The 23,991-nt window shown below is 46.8% G+C and overlaps 1 long non-coding RNA gene across 1 annotated transcript in view; it reads left to right on the top strand.

Annotated features, from left to right (window-relative positions):
* Nucleotides 1–23,296, top strand: part of LOC126068376 (uncharacterized) — a 131,239-nt gene extending 107,943 nt beyond the window's left edge. The window contains exons 2-3 of the long non-coding RNA XR_007515663.1: nt 22,562–22,780; nt 23,240–23,296. This is a non-coding gene — a long non-coding RNA (uncharacterized LOC126068376). The remainder of the gene's footprint in view (nt 1–22,561; nt 22,781–23,239) is intronic.
* Nucleotides 23,297–23,991: the final 695 nt, after the last annotated feature.

Genomic DNA, 23,991 nt, shown 5'->3' with positions numbered 1-23,991 from the left:
AGATAGATTCCAAGATGTGGGATTGCTGGATTGTATGGTAGTTCTATTTCTAGCTTTTTAAGCAAGCGCCAACTCAATTTCCAAAGTGGTGGTACCATTTTACATTCCCATCAGCAGTGTATAAGTGTTCCAGCCTCTCCACAAGCTCTCGTATATTTATCATTTTGTATTTTTTGGATTAATGCCAGCATTGTTTGGGTGAGATGGTATCTCATTGTAGTTTTGATTTGGATTTCTCTAATGGCTAATGACTGTGAGCATTTCCTCATGTATCTGTTAGCTGCCTTAATGTCTTCTTTGGTGAAGTGCCTGTTCATATCCTTTGCCCATTTTTTAATTGCATTATTTGTCTTTTTGTAATTGAAGTTTTACAGTATCATGTAGGTTTTAGAGATCAGATGCTGATGAGAATTGTGGTAGCCCAAAACTTTTTCCCAGTCTGTAGGTTATCTTTTTTCTCTTTTGGTGAAGTCTTTGGATGAGCATAGGTGTTTGATTTTTAGGAGCTCCCAGATATCGAGTTCCTCTTCTGGTGTTTGTGCAGTGTTACTAACGTTTTGCATACTGTTTATGCTATGTATTGGGGCGCCTAGCACTGTCCGTATTTTTTCTTCCATGATCTTTATTGTTTTAGATTTTCTATTTAGGTCTTTGATCCATATTGAGTTAGTTTTTGTGCATGGTGTGAGGTATGGGTCATGTTTCCTTTTTTTGCAGATGGGTATCCTCTTATGCCAGTGCCATTTGTTAAAGAGACTGTCTTTTCCTTATTTAACAGACTTTGGGCCTTTGTCAAATATCAGCTGCTCATATGTGGATGGATTTATGTGTGGATTCTCAATTCTGTTCCATTGGTCTCTGTGTGTGTTGTACCAGTACCAGGCTGTTTTGACAACTTGGCAGTATAATATGTTCTAAGATCAGGTAGTGCAAGGCCTCCCGCTTTGTTCTTTTCTTCAGTAATGCTTAACTTATCGGAGACCTCTTTCCTTTCCATATGACGTTGGTGATTTGTTTCTTCATCTCATTAAAATACGTCATTGGTATTCGGATTGGGATTGCATTGTATCTATGGATCACTTTGGGTAGAACAGACATTTTTACAATGTTGAATCTCCCTATCCATGAGCAAGGTATGTTTTTCCACTTATGTTGGTCTCTTTTGGTTTCTTGCATTAATGCCGTGTTTTCTTTGTATAGATCTTTTACATCTCTGGTTAGATTTATTCCTAAGTATTTTATCTTCTTGGGGGTAATTGTGAATGGTATTGATTTGGTAATTTCCTCTTTGTTGGTGTAGAGGGATCCAAATGATTTTTGTATATTTTTCTTGTATCCTGGTACTCTGCTGAAATGTTCTATTAGTTTCAGTAGTTTTCTTGAGGATTGCTTAGGGTTTTCTGTGCATAAGATAATGTCATCTGCAGAGATTCTTTTACTTCTTCTTCACTAATTTGTGTGCCCTTTATTTCTGTATCTAGCCTAATCGCTCTGGCTAGGACATCCAGTACAATGTTGAATAAGAGTGATGATAGAGGGCATCCTTCTCTGGTTCCCTTTCTCAAGGGGAATGCTTTCAGACTCTCTGCATTTAGGATGATGTTGGCTGTTGGCTTTGTATAAATGCCCTGCATTATGTTGAGGAACTTCCCTTATATTTTTATTTTGCTGAGAGTTTTTATCATGAATAGGTGTTGGACTTTGTCAAATTTCTTTTCTGCATCAGTTGATAAGATTATGTGGTTCTTGTCTTTTGTTTTATTTATATGGTGGATTACATTGATTGTATTTCTAATGTTGAGCCCTCCCTGCATACCGGATATGAATCCCACTTCGGCATGGTGAATTATTTTTTTTTGATACGTTTTTGAAATCTTTCGCCTAGAAGGTTATTGAGGGTTTTTGTATCTAGGTTCATGAGGAATATACGTCTGTAATTTTCTTTTTCTGTGGTGTCTTTACCTGGTTTTGTATCAGGGAGATGCTGGCTTCATAGAATGAGTTTTGGAGTATCCCATCCTTTTCTATGCTGTGAAATACCTTTAGTAGTAGTGGGGTTAAGTCGTCTCTGAATGTTTGGTAGAATTCTCCAGTGAAGCCATCAGGGTCAGAGCTTTTTTTGTTGGGAGTTCTTTAATTACCTTTTCAGTCTCTTTTTTTTGATATGAATTTTAGTTGTTCTACCTCTATTTGTGTTCGTTTACGTAGGTAGTGTGTTTCTAAAATTTGTCCATTTTTTCTAGGCTTTCAAATTTGTTAGAGTACAGTTTTTCATAGTAATCTGAAATGATTCTTTTAATTTCAGTTGGGTCCGTTGTGATATCACCCATCTCATTTCTTATTTCAGTTATTTGCTTCGTCTCCTGTTTTTCTTTTGTAAGTGGTTTATCGATTCTTAATCTTTTCAAAGAAAGAGCTTTTGGTCTTGTTAACTCTTTCAGTTGTTTTGTTGTTCTCTATTTCATTTAACTCTGCACTGTAATAATTTATTTTGTATTTATTTATTTTGTTTGGTTCCTGTCTTAGCTTCTTACTTTGTTTTGTTTTGATATACACAAATAGGCTGCTGGAATGAGCTAACTTGATTATCGGAGCCTTTTAAGCTGTAATGTCTTTTCACGAGATGGCTAGAACTGTTACCAAGTATACGAGCATAGGAGTCCATTCACTTTTCTTGTGTGGATTCAGGGCAGGTGTCCAGTGAACAGGTCACCAAGTGTGTGGTGCATGCTGTCACCTATGGTCTGAGAGGAGAGTAGTGATTGGTATATGCACAAGTTTCTTGTTGCAGCAGGAGGTCATACTGTGAGCAAGTCGGGGCTGACAACCACCCCCTAGGTGTCTGTGAGGAAGGTGAGTCCCTGTTCTCTAGAGTGTACAGGTGGGTGGGCTCTGAAACCGTGCCATAGCCACCCAGTGCTTTTAACCGTAAGGACTGGGAGGCACCACTTATCCTTGGACCGGTGTTGTGGGTGGCTAGGTGGTATGGGTGGAAACACCAGTCCTGAAGCCCCTGATGTGGGTAGGTGAGGACCCTGCTTAACAGGTAGAGCAGTGTCAAATATTAAAAACTTGGCTCTCCACCCCACAGCTGAAATAGTTAAAGTCAGGCTTCAGGCACATAAACCCTTGCAGTGTAACAGCAAGGGCTTAGCTACTGAAATGGGACACAGGTCCATGCAGGGGTCAAAGGCATTCAAAGTCATGGACTGTTTGTGCCTGAACAGGAGCCCCTTCTTGCCTAAGTTCCCAGTTTAGGGGAGCCAGCAGATTATTCTTCTCCCTGTTTGTTAATTTGCTCCTTCTGTAAGGCCAGGAGAGTGGCTTAAGGTGCGCAGCAGGACCTAGCTCAGGCCCAGGAAAACTGACTGTTACTGAAGCTGACTTAGGACCTGGTGCAGAGGGAAGAGGGATCAGATAAATCTGCACAGTAAATTAGATGCAAGCACTTAACTTTTGCCAAGAAGGCTGTTCTTCGCTGATTCCTGAGGCATGAGTAGATTCTGCTGCTCACTGTCTTTGGCTGAGAAAACCGCATTCAGTATGGTACAGCTAGGGCTGCTGTGGTCAAGCCAGGGATTGGGGCTTAGGGGCGCTGGTTCCCACTGAGACAGGTCCAGCAACTCCTCATGATTCTGAACCATCTGTCCCTCCCCTCTGCTCCTCAGTCCAGTTTCTTAACTTTGCTTTGATGTTCATGGGTCCTCACTTTCATATATATAGTCAGTTCACTGTTTTTTGGGGGGTCTTCTTTGTAAAAGGGACCACCGGAAGCATGTGAGTACTCCCCCATCTTGGCACTGCCTCTCCTATTTTAGTTTTTTGAGGAACTGCCACAGTTTTCCAGAATTGCTGTACTGTTTTGTATTCCCACCAGTAATGGATAAGGGCTCCAATTTCCCCACATCCCAACCAACGTCTGTTATTTTTATTATTAGACATCCTGGTGGAAGTGACATGGTATCTCATTGTGTTTTTGATTTGCATCCCTCTGATGGCTAATGACACTGAGCATCTATTCATGTGTCTGGTGGCCATTTGGATGCCCTCTTTGGTGAAATGTCTGTTGAAGCCCTTTGCCCATTTTATGATTTTTTTTGTCTTTTTGTCACTAAGAGTCAGTATTGGCTCATTGGCAACGTGTTTGGTTTGGTTTTTTGTTGAAGTTTTGTATATAGTTGGATTGTTAGATTCTTATACGACATAGAGTTCCTGAAGATATTCTCCAATTTGGTAGCTTGTGTTTTCACTTTTTTGATAAAGTGTTTTTACTTTTTATGAAGTTCTATTTATTTATTTTGCCTTTTGTGCTTTTATTATTAAATAAGCCATTGTTAAAAGCTGGACCTCAAAGCACTGCCCCTGCATTTATGGTTTTCGTTCGCACATCCGTAAGGACTAAAATGCAACCTTGAGTATACCAACCAACCAACCCAACCCTGTTGCCATCAAGTGTATCCTGACTCAAAGCAACCCTATAGGACAGAGTAGAACCGCCCCCACAGAGTTTCCAAGGTGTGCCTGGTGGACTCAAATTGCTAATCTGTTGGTTAGCAGCTGTAGCACTTAACCACTACACCACCAGGGCTTTGACCTTGAGTGTATACCACCTGAATTTAGACGCCATCTTAAGAATAGATTTCATGCATTGAATACTAATGACCAAAGACCAGAAATGTTGTGGGATGGCATCAAGGACATCACACATGAAGAAAGCAAAAGGTCATTAAAAAAGAGAAGAAAGAAAGAAAGGACCAAAACGAATGTCAGAAAAGACTCTGAATATTGCTCTTGAACATAGAGAAACTAAAACGAACAGAAGAAAGAACGAAGTAAAGGAGTTGAACAGAAGATTTCAAAGGTCTGTTCGAGAAGACAAAGTAAAGTAGTATAATGAAATGTGCAAAGACATGGAATTAGAAAACCAAAGGGGAAGAACACACTAAGCATTTCTGAAGCTGAAAGAACTGAAGAAAAAATTCAAGCCATGAGTTGCAGTACTGAAGGATTCTACAGGAAAATATTGACTAACCCAGGAAGCACCAAAAGTAGATGGAAGGAATACACAAAGTCACTGTAGCAAAAAGAATTGGTCGATGTTCAGCTCTTTCAGGAGGTAGTATATGATCAAGAAGCAATGCTACTGAAAAAAGAAGTCCAAGCTGTACTGAAGGCATTGGCGAAAAGCAAGGCTGTAAGAATTGGCAGAATACCAATTGAGATGTTTCAACAAATGAATGCAGTGCTGGAGGTGCCCACTTATCTGTGTCAAGAAATTTGGAAGCCGTGTACTTGGCCAAGCCACTGGACAAGATCCATATTTGTGCCCACTCCAAATGAAGGTGATGCAACAGAAATTATTGAACGACATCATCAATATCACACACAGGTAAAATTTTGCTGAAGATCATTCGAAGCTGGTTGTAGCTATACATCAATGGGGAACTGCCAGAAGTTCAAGCCAGATTCAGAAAAGGACGTGGAACAAGGTGCATCATTGCTGATGTGAGATGGCCCTTGGCTGAAAGCAGGGAATACCAGAAAGATGTTTACCTGTTTTATTGACTATGCAAAGACATTCAACTGTGTAGATTGTAACAAATTATGCGTAACATTTAAAGAATGGGATTTCCAGAACACTTAATTTTGCTCATGAGGAACCTGTACAATGACCAAGAGGCAGTCATTTGAACAGAACAAGGGGATACTGAGTGGTTTAAAGTTAAGGAAGGTGTGTGTCAGGGTTGTATCCTTTCACCATACTTTTTCAATCTGTATGCTGAACAAATAATCCTACTACGTGAAGAAGGATGGGCATCAGGATTGGAAGAAGACTCATTAACAGCCTGAGATATGCAGATGTCACAACCTTGCTTGCTGACTTAATGCACATACCGATGAAGATCAAAGATGACAACCTTCAGTATGGATTGCGACTCAACATAAAGAAAACAAGACATTTCCAACATGGCACTATACACAGAAGCAGCATGCCATCTCTCTGGAGCAAAGACCCAAAAAACAAAACAAATATATACATCAGTTCTGGAACGTTAAGCATCAAATGAAGGAATAAAGAACTCGATCAAGCATCAAATGGAATAAGAAACTGATAGAGAACAGAGAAAACAGCTATGGACTGGAGGTCCCCTACCAGCTAATGCGGCATGGATTCGCCATCTTGGACTAGAGCTACCAAGGAATACAGACAGGGAGTATGAGAAGGCAACACGAGACAGCACCTGGTAACTGGGCATATGTGCTGTCTTAAGCTAGGTTCTTTGGAGAAGCAAAACAGTAAAGCGTATATATATATGCATACGTGTATGTATATATATGTGTGTGTGTGTGTTTGTGTATCAATCACATGATTGTAGGGGCTGGAACAACCCAAGTCCATGGATCAGGATAGAGGTTTCTCCTGATTCATGTAGCCCCAGGGTCTGGCGAACCCAAGATGGGCAGGTCAAAGAGGAGGGCTGTTGCTCACAGGCTGTGAAGGCTGATGAATCCCAAGATTGGCAGCTAGGTTGTTAGCTCCAGACCCAAGTACCAGAGGTCAGGTGAACTCGAGGTACCTGCAGGGTCCAGAACCAGCCAAACACCTTGGCGAGACAAGCAGGGAGGAAGTAGGCAGCAGAGGGAGGAGAGATGAAGGCTGAGGGGCGGTGAACTGCCACATGCCCTGCCTCTGCTGATGCCACTCAGCAGATTCCATCTTGGGGGTGATTACACATCACATTTCAACAGGAAGTGATCACAATACTATACAACTGCCAAAACATTGATAATCATGGCCCAGCCCAAGCTGACATGCAGTCTTAACCATCACAGTCCATGCCTTGTCAGCCTGGCACTGGTACGTATCTACCCAAACCATACAAAATCTCTGAAGAAAGACAATTACAAAGTCACACTTGCAGCTAACATGATACAGCTAACACACATCCAGCCGAAAACACACTAGCCCTGTTGACATCTCACATTTTATAAGTGGAGAAAAGAAAAATATTTGATGCATACATTCAAAGCAGAAATACTCATAACAATTAGAGTCCTCGTTTCTGCAAGTGGTCACATGGCCGCAACTGGTATTTAGAACTACCTTCTACCACCACCCATTCCGTATTCCCTTTGCCCTCAGCAAGGACCTCAGCAGGTCGTGGTTCTTTGTCTGGTGCCATGAGCCAAACCTTCATTCCTGAAGGGCCTGGGCCATTAGTAGTCATGTCGGAATTGGGTTGCTGTAGTTTTCCGTTGACCTTAATCACAAGGCATGGTAGTACTAGGGGACGGCTTAAGAGATCTCCTGCATTCCAGACATACTGTTTTTTACTTCCATTATGTACTATCAATCTGATTTCCTCTTGGTAATAAGAATCAATCACACCAGCCAGTATGGTAACTCCCTTCTTTGCTTGTTGATCCAGAGACATAAGGAACCCAAAGTGGCCAAGTGGCATTCGTAGCTTCCAGTTTAGTGGAATCAGTGATGCGTCTCCAGGTGGTAGCATTCTTCCCTTTGGAACTAAGACCTCTAGACATACAAAGCGTAAGGTTGCAGGGACAGGAAGAAGAATCTTATGAGTGGATGACTAGGAGTAATAGTGCATGGTGCCGCTTCCATTTCTACCCCTTGATTCCTGGACCCATGAATCCTGATTATGGGAGAAACAGTACCATATACTGGGCGCTGGTTTAGAGCATATAGAGCCTTTGGAGAACACAGCCCCAAACCTGCAAGGTATTGCCACCTACCTAGCACCATAATTGTGACTTCAGGGGGCCATTCCATCATTCTGTCAAACCAGCTGCTTCAGAATGATGGGGAACACGGTAAGATTAGTGAATTCCATGAGCATGGGCCCACTGCTGCACTTCATTTGCTGTGAAGTGAGTCCCTTGATCAGAGGCAATGCTGTGTGAGATACCATGACTGGGATAAGACATTCTGTAAGTTCACGGATGGTAGTTTTGGCAGAAGTGTTGCATACTGGAAAGGCAAATCCTTATCCAGAGTAAGTGTCTATTCCACTAAGAACAAAACGCTGCCTTTTCCGTGATGGAAGTTGTCCAGTGTAATCAACTTGCCACCAGGTTGTTGACTGATCACATCAAGGGATGGTGCCATATTGGAGAGTCAGTATTGGTTTCTGCTGCTGGCAGATTGGGTGCTCAGCAGCGGCTGTAGCCAAGTCAGCCTTGGTGAGTGGAAGGCCATGTTGGTTCCATGCATAACCTTCATCCCTGCCACCAGGGCCACTTTGTTCATGAGTCCATTGAACAATGACGGGAGTAGCTGGGGAAAGAGGATGACTGGTTTCCACAGAACACATCACCCTATCCACTTAATTGTTAAAATAATCCTCTGGTGAGGTCACCCTTTGGTGAGCATTCACATGACACACATATCTTCACTTCTTTGGCCCATTCATAGAGGACTATCCACATACCTCTTCCTCATAAATTCTTGTCTCCAATTTTTGAATCATATTCCTTCTAAGTCCCTGACCATCCAGCCAAACCTTTGGACACAGCCCATGTATCAGTATAGAAGCTCACATCTGGCCATTTCTCCTTCCAAGCAAAGTGAACAACCAGGTGCACTGCTCAAAGTTCTGCCTGTTGGGAGGAGTTCCTGTCAGCACTGTTCTTCAGGGAGGTCCCAGAAAGGGCTGAAGTGTTGCCACTGTTCCCTTTTGAGTGGTGCCTGCATATTGCAGAGAATCATCTGTAAACCAGGTACAAGTTTCTCTTTTTCAGTCAACTGATCCGAAGGAACTCCCCATGAGGCCATAGGTGCAGACTGGGAGAAGGAAGGTAATGTGCTAGGAATAGAGACCGTGGGCATTTGGGCTATTTCCTCATGCAACTTACTCAGGCTTTGAAGTCCTGCTTGGGCCCGGTTTAGTATATACTGCTTCCATTTAATGATGGAGTGCTGCCGTGCATATCCGACTTTATGTCTCTGTGGGTCATACAACACCCAGTTCATGATGGGCAGCTCAGCCCACATGGTGACTTGGTGTCCCATGGTTAAGTGTTCAGTCTCTACTAAGGCCCAGTAACAAGCCAAAAGCTGTTTCTCAAAAGAAGAGTAGTTAAATGCAGAGGATGGCAGGGCTTCGCTCCAAAATCCTAAGGGTCTGTGCAGTGGTTCACCAGTAGGGGCCTGCCAAAGTCTCCAGACAGAATCTTCATCTGCCACGGACGCTTCAAGCACCATTGGATCAGCCGGATCATATGGCCCAAGTGGCAGAGTGGCTTACACAGCAGCCTGAACCTGTTGCAGAACCTTCTCTTGTTCTGGGCCCCACTCAAAACTAGCAACTTTTCAAGTCAATTGATAAATAGGCTGGAGTAGCACACCGAAATGAGAAACGTATTGCCTCCAAATTCCAAAGAGGCTCAGTAGGCATTTTGCCTCTGTTTTAGTTGTGGGAGCAGCCAGATGCAGTAACTTATCCTTCAGTTTAGAGGGAATATCTCAACATGCCCCGTACCACTGGACCCCTAAAAATTTGACTGAGGTGGTAGGTGCCTGAATTTTTGTGGGAATAATTTACCACTCTCTGGCAGGCAAATGTTTTACCAATAAGTCCAGAGTCATTGATACTTCTTCCTTACTAGGTCCAATCAGCATAATGCCGTCAATGTAGTGGACCAGCTGTGACATCTTATGGAAGGGAAAGGCAATCATGGTCCCTGCTGACTAAATTATGACATAGGTCTGGAGAGCTCATGGAGCGCTGAGGTAGGCCAGTGAAGGTGTATTGCTTGCCTTGCCAGCTGAAAGTGAACTTCTCCTGATGGTCCTTCAAAACAGTTATGGAGAAAAAGGCATTAGCCAGTTCAGCAGCTATACACCAGGTATCAGGACATGTATTAATTTGCTTCAGCAATCAAACTACATCTGGAACAGCATCTGCAGTTGGAGTCACAACATGGTTAAGTTTTTGATAATCTACTGTTGTTCTCCTAGGTCCATCTGTTTTTTGCACAAGCCAAATAGGCGAGTTGAATGGGGGATGTGGTGAGAATCACCACCCCTGCATCCTTTAAGTCCTTGATGGTGGCAGTAATGTCTGCAATTCCTCCAGGAATGCAGTATAGCTTTTGGTTTACTGTTTTCCTAGGTAGGGGCAGCTGTAATGGCTTCCACTTGGCTTTTCCTACTAAAATAGCTCTTTCTTCATTTGTGAGGGATTCAGCGTGGGGTTTCTGCCGGTTGTTGAGCGTATCTTTTGCAATAATGCATTCTGGAACTGGGAAAATTACTATGGGGGGATTCAGGGACCCACTGGACCTACTGTGAAACAAACATGAGCCAAGACTCCATTAATAACCTGACCTCTATATACCCCCACTGTGACTGGTGGGCTACAGTACCGTTTTGTGTCTCCTGGAATTAGTGTCAGTTCAGAGCTACTGTCCGGTAATCCCCAAAAAGTCTGATTATTTTCTTTTCATCAATGAAAAGTCACTCTCATAAAAGGTTGTAGACACCTTTAGGGAAGGCTAGGAGAGAATTGAGCATATAAATTTTTGACAGTGTATTGGAGTCCGTCCTCATGGGGACCTGGCCTCCCCTTCATTGAAGGGGTTGGGGGTCCGTAAATTTGCTCAAGTATGGGAGTTGACTGAGAGCGATTCTTGTTAGACTGCTGTTCACCTGAACTAGAGTTCTTCTGTTTGTACAGATCAAGTAAATATTTAGTAGATTTCCTATCTAATTCACTCCTAGGGACACCATGACTAAGTAGTCTTAAGTCCATATGAGTCACACTCTTCTGATTACTGCTTTGATTCTGCCATCCATTACTGTAACCACGTCCACTTGTCTTTGTTGATTGAGTGTTGCCACTTGGCCCCTACTATCACAGGGTCCAATCAACCCTATTGTATTTAGGTGTCTTGGTTCAGTTAGGGCAGTTCCCACTGTAAAATCTGATTTACATAAAATAGCAGTCACAGCAGTCTTCAAGGATGCTGAATTTCCCTTCAGAATTTTTTTCCTCACAGTTGTGGTAAAAGGTGTGTTCTCTGGGCATTCCATGTGTGGGTCTGTGGGTTTAACCTGAGAAATCCATTTTAGCATGCCAGTATCTCTAAGCCTTTGAATACCGTCTTCTACAGTATACCAAGGCATGTCTGGTACTTCAACTTGATTTACTGTAGGCAACTGCGTGACCCATGCTTCAGCAACCTAACCAAAGGAACTATTAGATCTTTTCCTAACTTCTTGAGGTGAAACACTGAATGAAGAATCTGTGCTTAGTGGACCCATAGCAATAAACTCAGTCCAATCCATGTTTACGTTCCTTGGAGCATTATCCTGCACCCTTAATAACCATTCCCACACCTATTCCCCAGGTTCCTGTTTGTACATATTAGAAAACTCAAGTCCTTCTCTTGGAGTGTAGCGTACTTCCTCCTGGGTCACACTTTGTACTTCACCTTTTGTGGTTCGCTGGGACTTAAGTCTAGTTATATGCCTAGAAGCCAGAATCTGTAGTGTGGGATTGTTTTGAGAACGTTCAGCATTGTCTTGTAAACCATCTGCCTCCGATGCTGCCCCAGGCAATGGCTCAGGCAAGGGCTCTTTAGAGGCAGCTGAGGAAGGGCTAATTTCATTAAATGGAAGTGGAGGGGCTAATGCTTTTACTGGGCAGGGTGGTGTAGCAGACAAACGTCAAGTAATCTCTTCCGATGGAAGTGGTTCTATTGGCAACCCTACCAACAGGAGTGATTAAATGGAATTTAGGGGCTCAGTGTCTCCAGCTTTCTAATTATCTTCCCATATGTCCCCATCCCAAGTTTCAGGATCTTATTTCTTCCCAATTAGTGCCCTCATTTTAACTTCAGACACCTCTTGAGTTTGGCAATTGAAGTAGGATTGTAATTCAGCCACTCTTACAATAAGACTCTGGTTTGGTTTTTGGCAATATCAGTGTTATTGCTACAAGAAATAAGACTTTCTTTCAAAGCACAAGTGTTTCCACTTTGAGGTTGTTTATGCTGCACTTGAGCTTTGACACTGAAGCCCTGAGTGCATCTCTTCCTTTCACCAGTTTGTCTAGTGAAAGTAGGACCAACCAACCAGCTTCTGTATACTTCACATTATGAGAAAATTGTTGAAATGTATCATATATGCGATCACCCAGAGCCTCGCCTTTCACCAATACCTGATCTGTTGGTGGTGATAATTTGCATATTTGAATTGCCTCATGCCATGGATTAGCAGTGCCTTCTTTACTACTGAGAGCAGAGTCAACATCTTCGAAACTAACCAGACTTGAAAATTAATTTAGAAAACTCATCCTTAAAATTTTGTTTGTCAGAACCACTCTCGGTACCAACTGTCTTAGGCTGGGTTCTCTAGAGAAGCAAAGCTAGTCAAGGGTATAAATATGTATAGAAAGAGAGATTTACATCAAGGAAGCAGCTCATGTGATTGTAGATTTGCAAATCCATGCATCAGGATAGAGGCTTCTTGTGATTGATGTAGTCATAGGGGCTGGCAAAGACCAGATTGGCAGGCTAGAGAGCAGGGCTCTTAAACTCCCAGTCTGTGAAGGTTGATGAATCCCAGGATCGGCAGATAAGTCCCAAGAACTGGAGGTCGGATGAACAAGGGACAGCTGCAGGATCCAGAGCAAGCCAAGAGCCTTGGCAAGATGAGCAGGAAGGAAGTACATGGCAGAGGGTGAAGAGAGAAAGGCTGAGTGGGGAGTGAGCCACCACAGGCCCTACCTGCACTGATACCACTCGGAAGGTTCCATTATGGGGGTTCCAGATCTGAAATCCACATATCAGATTTCAACAGGGAAGTGATCACAACATCGTACAACAGCCAAGACACAGAGAATCGTGGCCCAGCGAAGTTGACACACACAATCTTAACAATCACACATGCCTTGTGATTAATGTCAGTGTAAAATTACAGCAATTCAGTTACGACAGGACTACTAATGGCCCAGACCCTTTACAAATGACCGTTTGGCCACCCCACCAGGAAAGAGCCACGACGAGCTGAGGTGCTTGCTTAGAGCAAAGGGAACATGGAATAGGTGGTGGAAGAAGGTAGTTCTAAATACCACTTATGGCCATGTGACCAACTACAGAAACAAGGAATGTAACTGTTATGAGTGTTTCTGCTTTGTATGTGTGCATCAAATATTTTTGTTTTCTCAACTTATAAAATATAAGATGTAAAAAGGGCTAGTGCATTTTTGGTTGTATGTGTGTTCATTGTATCATGTTAGCACAAGAATGCCTTTATAATTGTCTTTATTCAGAGATCATGTATGGTTTAAGGAGATGTGTAGAGTTGGAAAGGGGTGAACTGTGATAGTTAAGATTGTGTATTAACTTGGCTGTGCCGTGATTCTCAGAGTTTTGGCAGTCGTGTTATGTTGTGGTCACTTCCCTGTTGAGATTTAATATGTGATTACCCCCATGCTGCCATATGATGTGAGTAGGCATTTGGTTGAAGGGGAGTTTCCTTGGGTGTGTGTCCTACATCTAGTTTACGCAGACATTCTGTCAGGGCTCGGGGGTTTTTGTCATTCTGGAATCTGCAGCTGGCTTCTGTTCGTCTCACCTCCAGTTTTGGTGACTTGAGCTAACAGTTTACCTGCGGTCTTGCCTGCCACTCTTTGGATTTGTTGACCTTCACAGCCTGTGGGTAAAAGCCGTGCTCTCCAGCCTACCGATGTTGGGTACACGAGCACCTGAGGGTACATGAATAAGGAGAGGCCTGTATCCTGACCCACAGACTTGGGATGTTATGGCCTCTAAAACCGTGTGAGCCATTTTCTTGATATAAATCTCTCTCTCTCTGTAGGTATTTATACACTTTACTGGTTTTGCTTCTTTAGAGAACGCTGCCTAAGTCAGAGCATTCACATGAGATACAAATATGTTTGCTTCTTTGGCCTGTTCAGGGAGGTCTGTCACATGCCACTACTTTATACTTCCTTGTCTCCAAATTCCAATCATGTTCCTTCCAAGTCCCTGGCTATCCAGTCAAACTATTGGCCACAACCCATGAATCAGTGTACCACTGCATATCTGGCCATTTATCCTTCCAAGTAAAGTGAAAACTCATGTTCACTGATTGAAATTCTGCCCATTGAGAGGCTATTCCCTCACCACTGTCCCTCAGGGAGGTCCCAGAAAGGGGCTGTAGTGCTTTGCTGCTGCTCTCCATGTTGAGATGGTGCCTGCATATCATGCAGAGAAACACCTGTAAACCAGACATCAGTTTTCTCTTCCTCAGTCAACTGATGATGAGGTCATAGATGAAGACTAGGAAAGGGCAAGTAATGTAATAGGGGTGGAGGCCATGGGCATTTGGGCCATTTCCTCGTGCGACTTACTTGAGCCTTCAGGTCCTGCTCAGGCCTGATATCATGTATACCACTTGCATGTAATGATGGAGTGCGGCTCTGCACATCTGGCTTTATGGCTCCGTAAGTCAGACAACACCCAGTTCATGATGGGCAGCTCTGGATGCATTGTGACTTGGTGTCCTACGGTTAAGTGTTCAGTCTCTACTAAGGCCCTGTAACAAGCCAAAAGCTGTTTCTCAAAAGGAGAGTAGTTAAATGCAGAGGATGGCAGGGCTGTGCTCCCAAATCCTAAGGATCTGCACTGTGATTCACCAATAGGGGCCTGCCAGAGACTCTAAACAGGACTCCAAAGACCATCTCTGTCTGCCACTGTCACTTCCAAAACCACTGGCTCTGCCAGGTCATACGGCCCAAGTGGCAGAGCAGCTTGGACGTCAGACTGAACCTGTTGCAGAGCTTTCTCTTGTTGTGGGCCCTACTCAAAAGGTGCAGCTTTCTAAACCATGTGATAAATAGGCTGGAGCAGCACACCCAAATGAGGGATATGATGCCTCCGAAACCCAAAGAGGCCCAACAAATGTTGTGCCTCCTCTTTAGCTGTAGGAAGGGCCAGATACATCAACTAATTCTTCACTTTACAAGGAATATTTCAACATCCCCCACACCACCGGAGCCCTAGAAATTTCACTGAAATGTAGGCATATGGATTTTTGTCAGAATAATTTTCCACCCTCTAGCATGCAATGGAAACTCTGGTGGCAGACAGTGGTTAAGTGCTTCAGCTGCTAACCAAGAGGTCCACAGTTCGAATCCGCCAGGTGCTCCTTTGAAACTGTATCGGGCAGATCTAATCAGTCCTATAGGGTCACTACGAGTCGGAATCGACTCGATGGCAGTGTGTTTGGTTTTTGGGTTAGCATGCAAGTATCTTACCGATAAGTCTAGAGTATTGATACTTCTTTCTTACTAGGTTCAGTCAGCATAATGCCATTAATGTAATGGACCAATGTGACGCCTTCTGGAAAGGAAAAGCAATCAAGCTCCCTGAGGACTGAATTATGACATACACCTTGAGAATTGACATACCCCCGAGATAAATTAGTGCAGGTGTATTGCTGGCCTGACCAAGTGACGGCAAACTGCTTCTGGTGGTCCTTTAAAACAGGGATAGAGAAAAAGGCATCAGGGAGACTAATGGCTGCATACCCCAGAAGATATATTAATTTTCAGGCCACATCCCCAAGGAAGCTTCTCTTCCAACTGATTGGCTGATCACATCAGATCACAAAATGGAAGATGATTACATAATTTCGGCCAAATCCCTGAGAATCATGGCCTACCTAAGTTAACACGTAACATGAACCATGACAGTGGTGATGAAAGTGTTCTGACGTAGATACTGGTGGTGGTTCAATAGGATTGTGAAAGTAGGTAAAGCCACTATATGACACACTTTAAAGCTATTAAAACAAACCTTTCTTTAATAAGAAATCTACCAGTTAATACAGTCTAAGCTATAAAGTATAAATTGAGCTGGAAAAATACCACAACAAAAGTGAAAAAACACCCACTGAGGTGAGAAGAAGAAAATGTCTGGTTCCGAGGCTGTGAATGAGGAGCTGCTGTGGAGGAGGCATGGCAAGTGGCTCTGCCTCTGGTGCCCGGGGCAGAGCTAGCGATGGAGGACTTAATAGCCTGTGGGGCTCCAGTGTTGGCGTAGGAGCAGGATCGATATCAGCTGTTTGTCGGGAGCCAGTTGAAGGTGGCCCAGGATGGAAATCCGCCCCTCCAGCTGACTCTTTGTCTATCGCCATTGCCGGACCTGGTGATGAAATAGCTGGTGCCCTAAGGACTTCCGGTGTTGGTGCAGGAGCAGGTGGTTGAGGAACCATTTCTGTAGGTGGCCCAGGATGGGAATCGGGCCCTCCAGTAGGCTCTTCCCCTGGTGCCGGGGCCAGAGATGGAGATGGACGGCTGTGGGCTATATTGAGCCCTAGTGTTGGTAGAGGTACAGGAGCAGGGTTGACATCAGCTGGTGGTCCAGGAGCCAGCTCTGAATGTAGCCCAGAATAAGAATCTCATTTTCAGCTTTCTCCCGATTTGGTGCCAGTGCTGGAGCTGGTGATGCTGCTCTGTGGAGTCCCAGTGTTAGTCCAGGCGTGTTATGGACCTCACCATGCGGTCCAGGAGCTGGTTATGGTCTTGGCCCAGGGAAAGAATCTGATCTTTCAGCAGGCTGTCTGTCAGGTGGCAGTGCTCGACTTGGTGATGGAGGACCTGTTGTTGTACCCAGCTCCAATGTTCCTGCAAGAGCGGGATCTGACTCAGGAGACGGTCCTTGAGTGTGTTCTGGAAGTTGCCCAGGGTAAAAATCCAGCTCTTCTGTGGGCTCTCCATCTGGTGATGGGATAGGCGGTGCTGTATTGAGCGTCGGTGTCTGTACAGGATCAGAATCGACATCACCAGGTGGTCCATGGCCTGGCTTAGGCGGTGGCCCTGGTTAAGAACGTGAACCTCCAGCGGGCTATCCATCCGCTGCCAGAGCTGAAGCTTGTGACAGAATAGCTGTTGCTCTGTCGACGTCTTGTGTTGGAGCAGGAGCTGGATCGACGTCAGCTGGTGTTCCAGGATCCGGTTCTGGAGGTGGCTCACGATGGAATCCACCTCTCCATCGGACTCTCCATCTGATGCTGCTGATGGACCTGGGGGAAGACCTAGGCTACGTCAAGCTCTAGTGTTGAAACAGGAGCAGAAGCAGGATTGACATCAGCCAATGGTCCGGGAACTGGTTCTGGAGGTGGCCTAGTATACGAATCTGAGCCTCCAGCTGGCTGTTCGTCAGGTTCCACTGCAGGAGCTGGTGATGGAAGCAGTGGTGCTCTGTGGCGCTCTGGTTTTGGTGCAGGAACAGGATCAACCTCACCAGCTGGTAAAAGGGCCGCTTCAGGAGGTGGCCCAGGATAAGAATCCCACCCTTCAGGCTGCTCTGGGTCTGGTGGTAGCGATGGAGCTGGTGATGGAATAGCTGGTGCTCTCTGCAGCTCTGGTGTTGGAGCAGCAGAAGGAGCAGGATTGACATCAGCTTGTGGTCCAGGAGCCATATCTGGAGGTGGCCCAGGAGAGGGGTCCACCCCTCCAGCCAGCTCTCCATCTGGTGCCAGTGCTGCAGCCGATGACATAATAGGTGGTGCACTATGGCAATTTGGTGCTGCTACAGGAAACGAATGTACCCCAGGAGATTGTCCAGTCGCCGGTTCTTGGGGCGAAGATAGCTCTCGAGCTCCTTTTACCATTGGCGCTGGCCCCGGCTCTGAAGCTGCAAGAGGAGACAGGTTCACCAACATGACTGCCTCTCCTCATGCCTTGCCAATGATGGAAAACACCCACTGCCACAAAGAGAAGCCCATTCCCAAGATTTTCCACCCCGGAAAGTCTTCCCAGACTGTGGTCCACCAGAAGAGAGTCTGAAGTTACTCTGAGCTCTGGCTCAACCCCAACCCCTGGGGTTCTTCCGTCGTGCCCCTCCCAAGCTCACGTGCAGTCATGCCCAGTCTTCCTCACTCTCTGGCTGTGCCTCAGTGACCTCCATTTGAACGAGTTGTGCCAAGAGAAGTTGGGCACAGCGCTCCAGATGTGAACCTGGCATGTTCACCTGCACATACTCCAGCACGAGCTTTAGGCAGGGGAAGTCTGGGGGCTGATTGAAATCCTCCGAGTATTCCTTGAGCCATGTGCCCAGGATAAAAGAGATGGCGCTAGGGATGGGTGGTGAAGAGCAGGGTCAGAGGCCTGGCTTTTCCCACCACACTGACCTCCCAGGGCACCCTTGCAATGGGCCAGTCCCTCTGTCTGCCCCTGTCCTTCCAAAGGTCAGGGCCACCCTGTATTACACACTCTGGTTATCCTGGCAGTGGCAGCCTGGTTACTGACAGGGGGGCTAGGACAGAGCCCTATCCCAGGGAGCTCCCCATCCATGGTCTGACCAACTCTCCCTCCTTGGTGAGCCTGAATTACATCCATTTCTGTCCCCTGGCCCTCTCCTCACTGGACAGTAACCCTCTAAGGGCACAGAAATATGTGTCTGCATGTTTATCTCGCAACCCGGCACACAGTAGTGCTTCAGGATTATCTGATGCTGGGTGACACGCAGGGTCCGTCTCCTGACCCAGATGTCCAGGCCATGATGCCCCTCCTCTGGAGCGTGTGCACCAGCATGCTCCCTGGTTGTCTGCACGTGTGTGAGGGTCCCTTGTCCCATGGACACTGTTCTCCCCTCAGACAGGGGCCCCACATGCAGCTGAGCACCCATGACTGGGGACGGGGATTTGGGAGCAATTTTCTCCACTCCCCACCCCCCCCACACTTCCTGTTTTGGGTCCAAAATTCAGAAGGGGGCAACCTGTGATGTAAAGGAATTTTGGGAGGATGAATTGTCTCAGGAGCCTCTCTGAGCCCCCAGCCTCCCCTTTGCTCCCCAGGACACCCAGGTTCCACTCCCATCTCTCTATGATTGCTTACATCCTGCAGGGGCCGCCCCTAAACTCATCCCTCTAGTGGAATCTAGATGAATGTGGCCCAGGGTCTGCCAACCCCAATCCAGACACAGGTCCCCTGAAACCTCCGTCCTTCTGTAGAGATAGAGCCCCTCCTTCTCCACACAAAGTCCACTCACCCTTTCAGCTGCTCCTGCGGTTCAGCTGCTCCTGGGGTGCCGCAGAATAGGGGTGGTTACATCCATACCTAGAGGTGGTGTGAGGGTGTCACATCTAATGCACTGTGGACACTACTTGCTTAAGATGTCTAGTGTTCCTGTCTCATTCTCGGACTGGAACGGAGGCCCAGGAGGGCAGGGATTCCTATCTGCTTTGTTCACTGAACAATGCTAAATACCCAGAACAGTGTCTGCAACAGCAGGGGCTTCACGGATCATTGGTGAATGAGTGAACCCACCCAGTACCTTCCCAGGTATCTGAGAGTCCTGTAGCCTCTCTTCCAGCCTCCAGGGATCTCTTTTCTGGCTATACCAAGGACAAGCCAAAACCAAAAACCAAATCCAGTGATGTTGATACCAAGGACAAGGACACACTAAATGGAATCTCAACATCCCCTTTACAAATGGGAGGTATGTTTGCTCAAGGGCACGTAGTCAGTGAGGTGTAAGGCAGACAGCTTCTTCGTGATGGAGAACATGTGAAGATCCCAGCCCCTCCAGCACCCTTTACCATAGAGCTGTGCTGCGGGTATACACTTTCTGTGGCTTATCCCATGTGGTCCTGACAGTAATTCTAGCTGATTGGACCTTTATCAGCCCACTTCTCAGGGGAGAAAACTGAGGCTCTGAGTGGTGAAGTGGCATTCTCCAGACTCACAGCTGGTAGGGAGTAGAGGCCCCATTGGGCTTTGGAGGGCAGGGCAGTCACCTTTGGAGCAGCTGGTCTAGGACTTGCTGGGTGGTGGCGTAGGTTCTATAGGTTCGCAGAAAGATGTCAATGTAGGAGAAGTCACCCTTTAGGAAAGCGGGCACCAGGAGCTCCACCAGCTTCTCCAGTGAGCCTGCCTTGAAGGTTTTCATCACCCAGGCCTCATCCAGGTCCTCGTTTGAACCACAGACACACTGAGGTGGGACAGAGGAGGAACATATTGTCAGAGGCAACCCCATAAACCACCAGGAGGGTTGGGGGCCCGGAGCTTAGACCAGGCACTCCCCCTCCCTCAGTGACCTGTGGCAGGAGGTGGGACATGAGTGCCTTCAGCAGCAAACAGGACTCGGATTTCCAAGCAGAATTGGAGGTGGGGGCTGATTACAAACATTAGGAACCTGAAGGGATTTCGTTAACTAAGTAACCATTGTTATCTCCCTGAAGGAAGAGCAGTATCCCAGTGAGTCTTCACAAAACACCCCATTGAGAAAACAGAGGCTTGGTGATATCCAGTGTCTTCCCGAGGTCACCTGGTCAGAGCCCAGAACTGTCTGACATTAGTGTTCCATGATGTTCCCTCTGTGCAACATGAAGCCTGCTCTGCTCCTGACTCAGAGGGGAAGGTCTGGTGTAAGCTCATTCCCTCCCAGCTGGAGACAGTGCACACAGCAGACACACCAATGAGATAGGCAAGACATGGATTTTTCTTTCTGTGCATTAAACGGGGTTTTGAGAACATGAAGCTATGGAGCACCCAGACGAATACAAGGTTGAGAACCTAGAGACCCTGGGGTGGGAGAAAGACCCCCGTAAAACTGAGGATCTGAACAGATGGCCCAGGGAGTGCAAATGTGAATGATCGGTAAAAGACTGAGAGGCGGTTCAGCTTCTTAGGGCCAACGGGTGCCTCAGAGCCACCCTGCAGTTCTGTTGGCCACCCTGACAGCAGACTGGCAAAACAGAAAGGAACCATAATACCTGGAACAGGCTCAATGCAGAGACGTGGCCAGCATCACAAACTGCTGGGGCACAGCACTGCGACCGCTGTTTTCGGAAGGAGTCTGGCTCTAGTGATCCTAACTTGAAATGTGTACATCCTCCCCCCCAAGCATGCCACTCCTGGGAGTCTGTCCTGGGTGGGTGAGTGTGTGAGGACACATGTAAGTGTTCCTGCAGCCCTGCAGAAGGCATCAGTCCAGGGCCAGCAGCAGAGAGAGGCTCAGTCACTGTGGGGACAGGCCTCCCTTCTGGAACATTCTGCAGCGAGTCAGGCTACAGCCCCTGACCTGAAGGGGTCACGTGATGTGTTCCCTGAGATTACAGGTTGTAGAAAAAGATGTGTCATAGCCTAAGCCCCTCGTTTTAGGATAAAAGAAGCCTGCCAAGTGTGATGATGTGTGAAGCTGGGAGAAGTTGTGCGAGGACCCAGCCGACTACTGCCTTAGACCCTGGTGTTGAAAGTTAAACACAAACAGCAGCAACAGGCAGAATATGCATGGGCTTATGTGAAGTGAAGACAGTATAAAAACCTCATTTCTGATATTCCTACAAATATGGGAAGAGTGACTTTGTAGCTGGCCAGGGCAGGGAGGAGAATACGGAGGGGGGGATATCATTTTCTTGTGAGGGGACTGGGGACCCTCGAGAGGGAAAGCCCTGGGAGTGACCTGAGGTCCACAGGGTGGTGTCTTGGGCATCTTGGGTCCCTGGGTAGGGACGTCACTCCCCTCCCCCTGCACTCACCCAGAACCTGCGGCAGCCCTTCATCGCCCGTTTCTTGGGGGTAAACCGAGGAGACGATGCCATTCTCCTTTTCCTTGGGGATCTCCTGCGGAGAGTTCTGCAGAGACAGTGCCGGCAGCGGCCAGGGAGGCGTCAAGAGCCCCTCTGAGCTGCCTCCTTCTCTTTCTGCCCTTCAAGCCCTTGTGCCTCTGAGGAGCTCCCAGTTCTCCCATGCTGGATGGGTCGGCCTGTGGGCTGTACCATCTAGCCCTGACCATGTCCCCAGATATAGGAATCAACCTCTAATTACTGCAGCAGGATCTGGCAGAAGCTGGGCTGGCACAGGGTCAGCAGTGGCCCAGGCAATGCCAGTAGGTAGGGCTGCACTTTGACTGCTACACTCAGGGTGAGCTGGATCTCAGAGAAGGTCCAGGTGAGAGTGCTGACTTAGCCTGTGACCCCGACAGTCCCTCCCTACGGCCTCGTCTGAACTGAAACCCCTGGGTAGACTTACATCCCTGCGTTCTGTGTGATCAGCGGGGTCAGGGCAGGGAAGTGAAAGAGGCCTCCCCATTTGCCACCCCAGCCCCCAGCCTCCCCAAGGCACCCAAGCTAATGGACTAGGCCCAGCCACGGTCAGACTCAGCCCCATGAACCCAGTGTGGTGAGAGGCCGTGGGGATGGAGCTTGGGGTTGCCCTCAATGTGTGCTATTCCTGAAGCAGCAGCCCAATTTTCATCATCCTCATTATTACTCCTCGCCTCCCAGATCTCCCCAGGTCACATGGCTCCTCCTTCCCTGACCCCCACCACCTCTCTCCCAAATGGACCCTGCCTCATCCAACAACTTTCTGCCTCATCAGTTCTGTGCACATTTCCTCCCAGCCCCCACTTACCAGGGACCCCATGAGGACAAGGGCTGGCATGGCCTGGGGGGTGGAATGACCTTGGGGAGGTCTGTGGGGCCACCCAGGTGGGGTCACCGTGGTGGCTCTCTTTTATCCTCTCTCTCTGTTTCTCTCTCAGTCATCCCGTGTCTGTCGTTTATTTTTCTCTCTCCCTTCAGGCAGCAGCTGTGATGTATGACCTGCCCATGGAGAGACTCATGTGACAAAGACCTGAGGGAGGGTCCTGATCAACAGACAGACAGGAGTGAGGCCCCCCAGTCCAAAAGCTCATGGAGTCCTGCTGATAACACGGAAGTGAGTAGGGAACAGATCGTCCCCAGTCAAGACTCAGTTGAGACCACAACCACAGGCTCCTGAGAACTTGGAGAAGTCACCAGGTAAGCCATGCCTGGGTTCCTGGCCCAGAGAGACTGTGTGCTGTTGTGTGTTGTGAGTCATTAGTTTTGGGGGTGTTGTTATCACAGAGCAAGAGAGAACTCCACCAGCCCACCAGGTCATGGGTCCTGGACCTGTTCTCCTCCTCCCTGCTTCCCCTCCTCCTCAGCTCCCTCTAGCTCTACTGGCTGCATTTCAACCGCTTCTCTGGACAAACTCACATCTGTGTCCCAGTCTCTGCAACAGCTCTGTCTTCTCCCTGGCACGCTGTCCCCAGACTAGCGCAGGGCTGGTGCCTCCTGTCATTCTGGTCAGACATAAATGTCACCTTAGTGAGACCTCCTGGACCACACCCCAACTTTATCTCACAGCACCCTGCTTTATTTTCTCTATAAAATATGCTTTTTTCTTTGCATGTGTTTGTTTTCATGCTTTTATCCATCTTCATGTCTCCCCTACAGATTGTGAGCTCCAGCGGACAGGGACCACATGGGTCATTTTCAGAACCAGCTCCTGGATGACCTGCTGATGTTGATCCTGCTCCTGCACTAACACTGGAGCTCCACGGTGCACCAACTATTCCGTCACCAGCTCCATCACCAGCGTCAGATGGCAGTCAGCTGGAGGCGTAGAGTTCAATCGTAGCCACCTCCTGAATGGCTCCCAGATCACCTGCTGATGTCGATCCGGCTCCTGCTCAACATAAGAGCTCTATAGAGCACCAGGTCCTCCATCTCCAGCTCTGCCTCAGTCACCAGAGGTTGAGCCATTTGCTGCAAGTCCTCCACAGCCACCCCTTATTCACAGCTAGGGAACGTTAGCTCCAGAAACACACCCTTTCTTCAGCTCACCTGAGCGGGAATTTCTTTGGTTTTGTGGTAATATTTTTCCAGATCACTTTATACTTCATAGTTTATTCTATTTTAACTGGTAGATTTCTCATAAAATTTGTTTTAATAATTTTTAAGTGTGTAGTATACTGGCTTTATGTACTTTTACAATCTTATTCAACCATCATCAGTACCTACTTCAGAACATTTTCATCACCACTGTGATGGTTAATGTTATGTGTCAGCTTGGTTAGGTGATGATTCCCAGGGTTTGGCAGATGTTATGTAATTAGCCTCCATTTTATGATCTGGTGTGAGCAGCCAATCCATTGGAAGAGGAGTTTCCTTGGAGGAGTGAACTGCAAATTAACACATCTCCTGGT

The sequence above is a fragment of the Elephas maximus genome, chromosome 27, assembly GCF_024166365.1.
Source record: "Elephas maximus indicus isolate mEleMax1 chromosome 27, mEleMax1 primary haplotype, whole genome shotgun sequence".
NCBI lineage: Eukaryota > Metazoa > Chordata > Mammalia > Proboscidea > Elephantidae > Elephas > Elephas maximus.
This window is presented reverse-complemented; position numbering and strand designations above follow the sequence as displayed.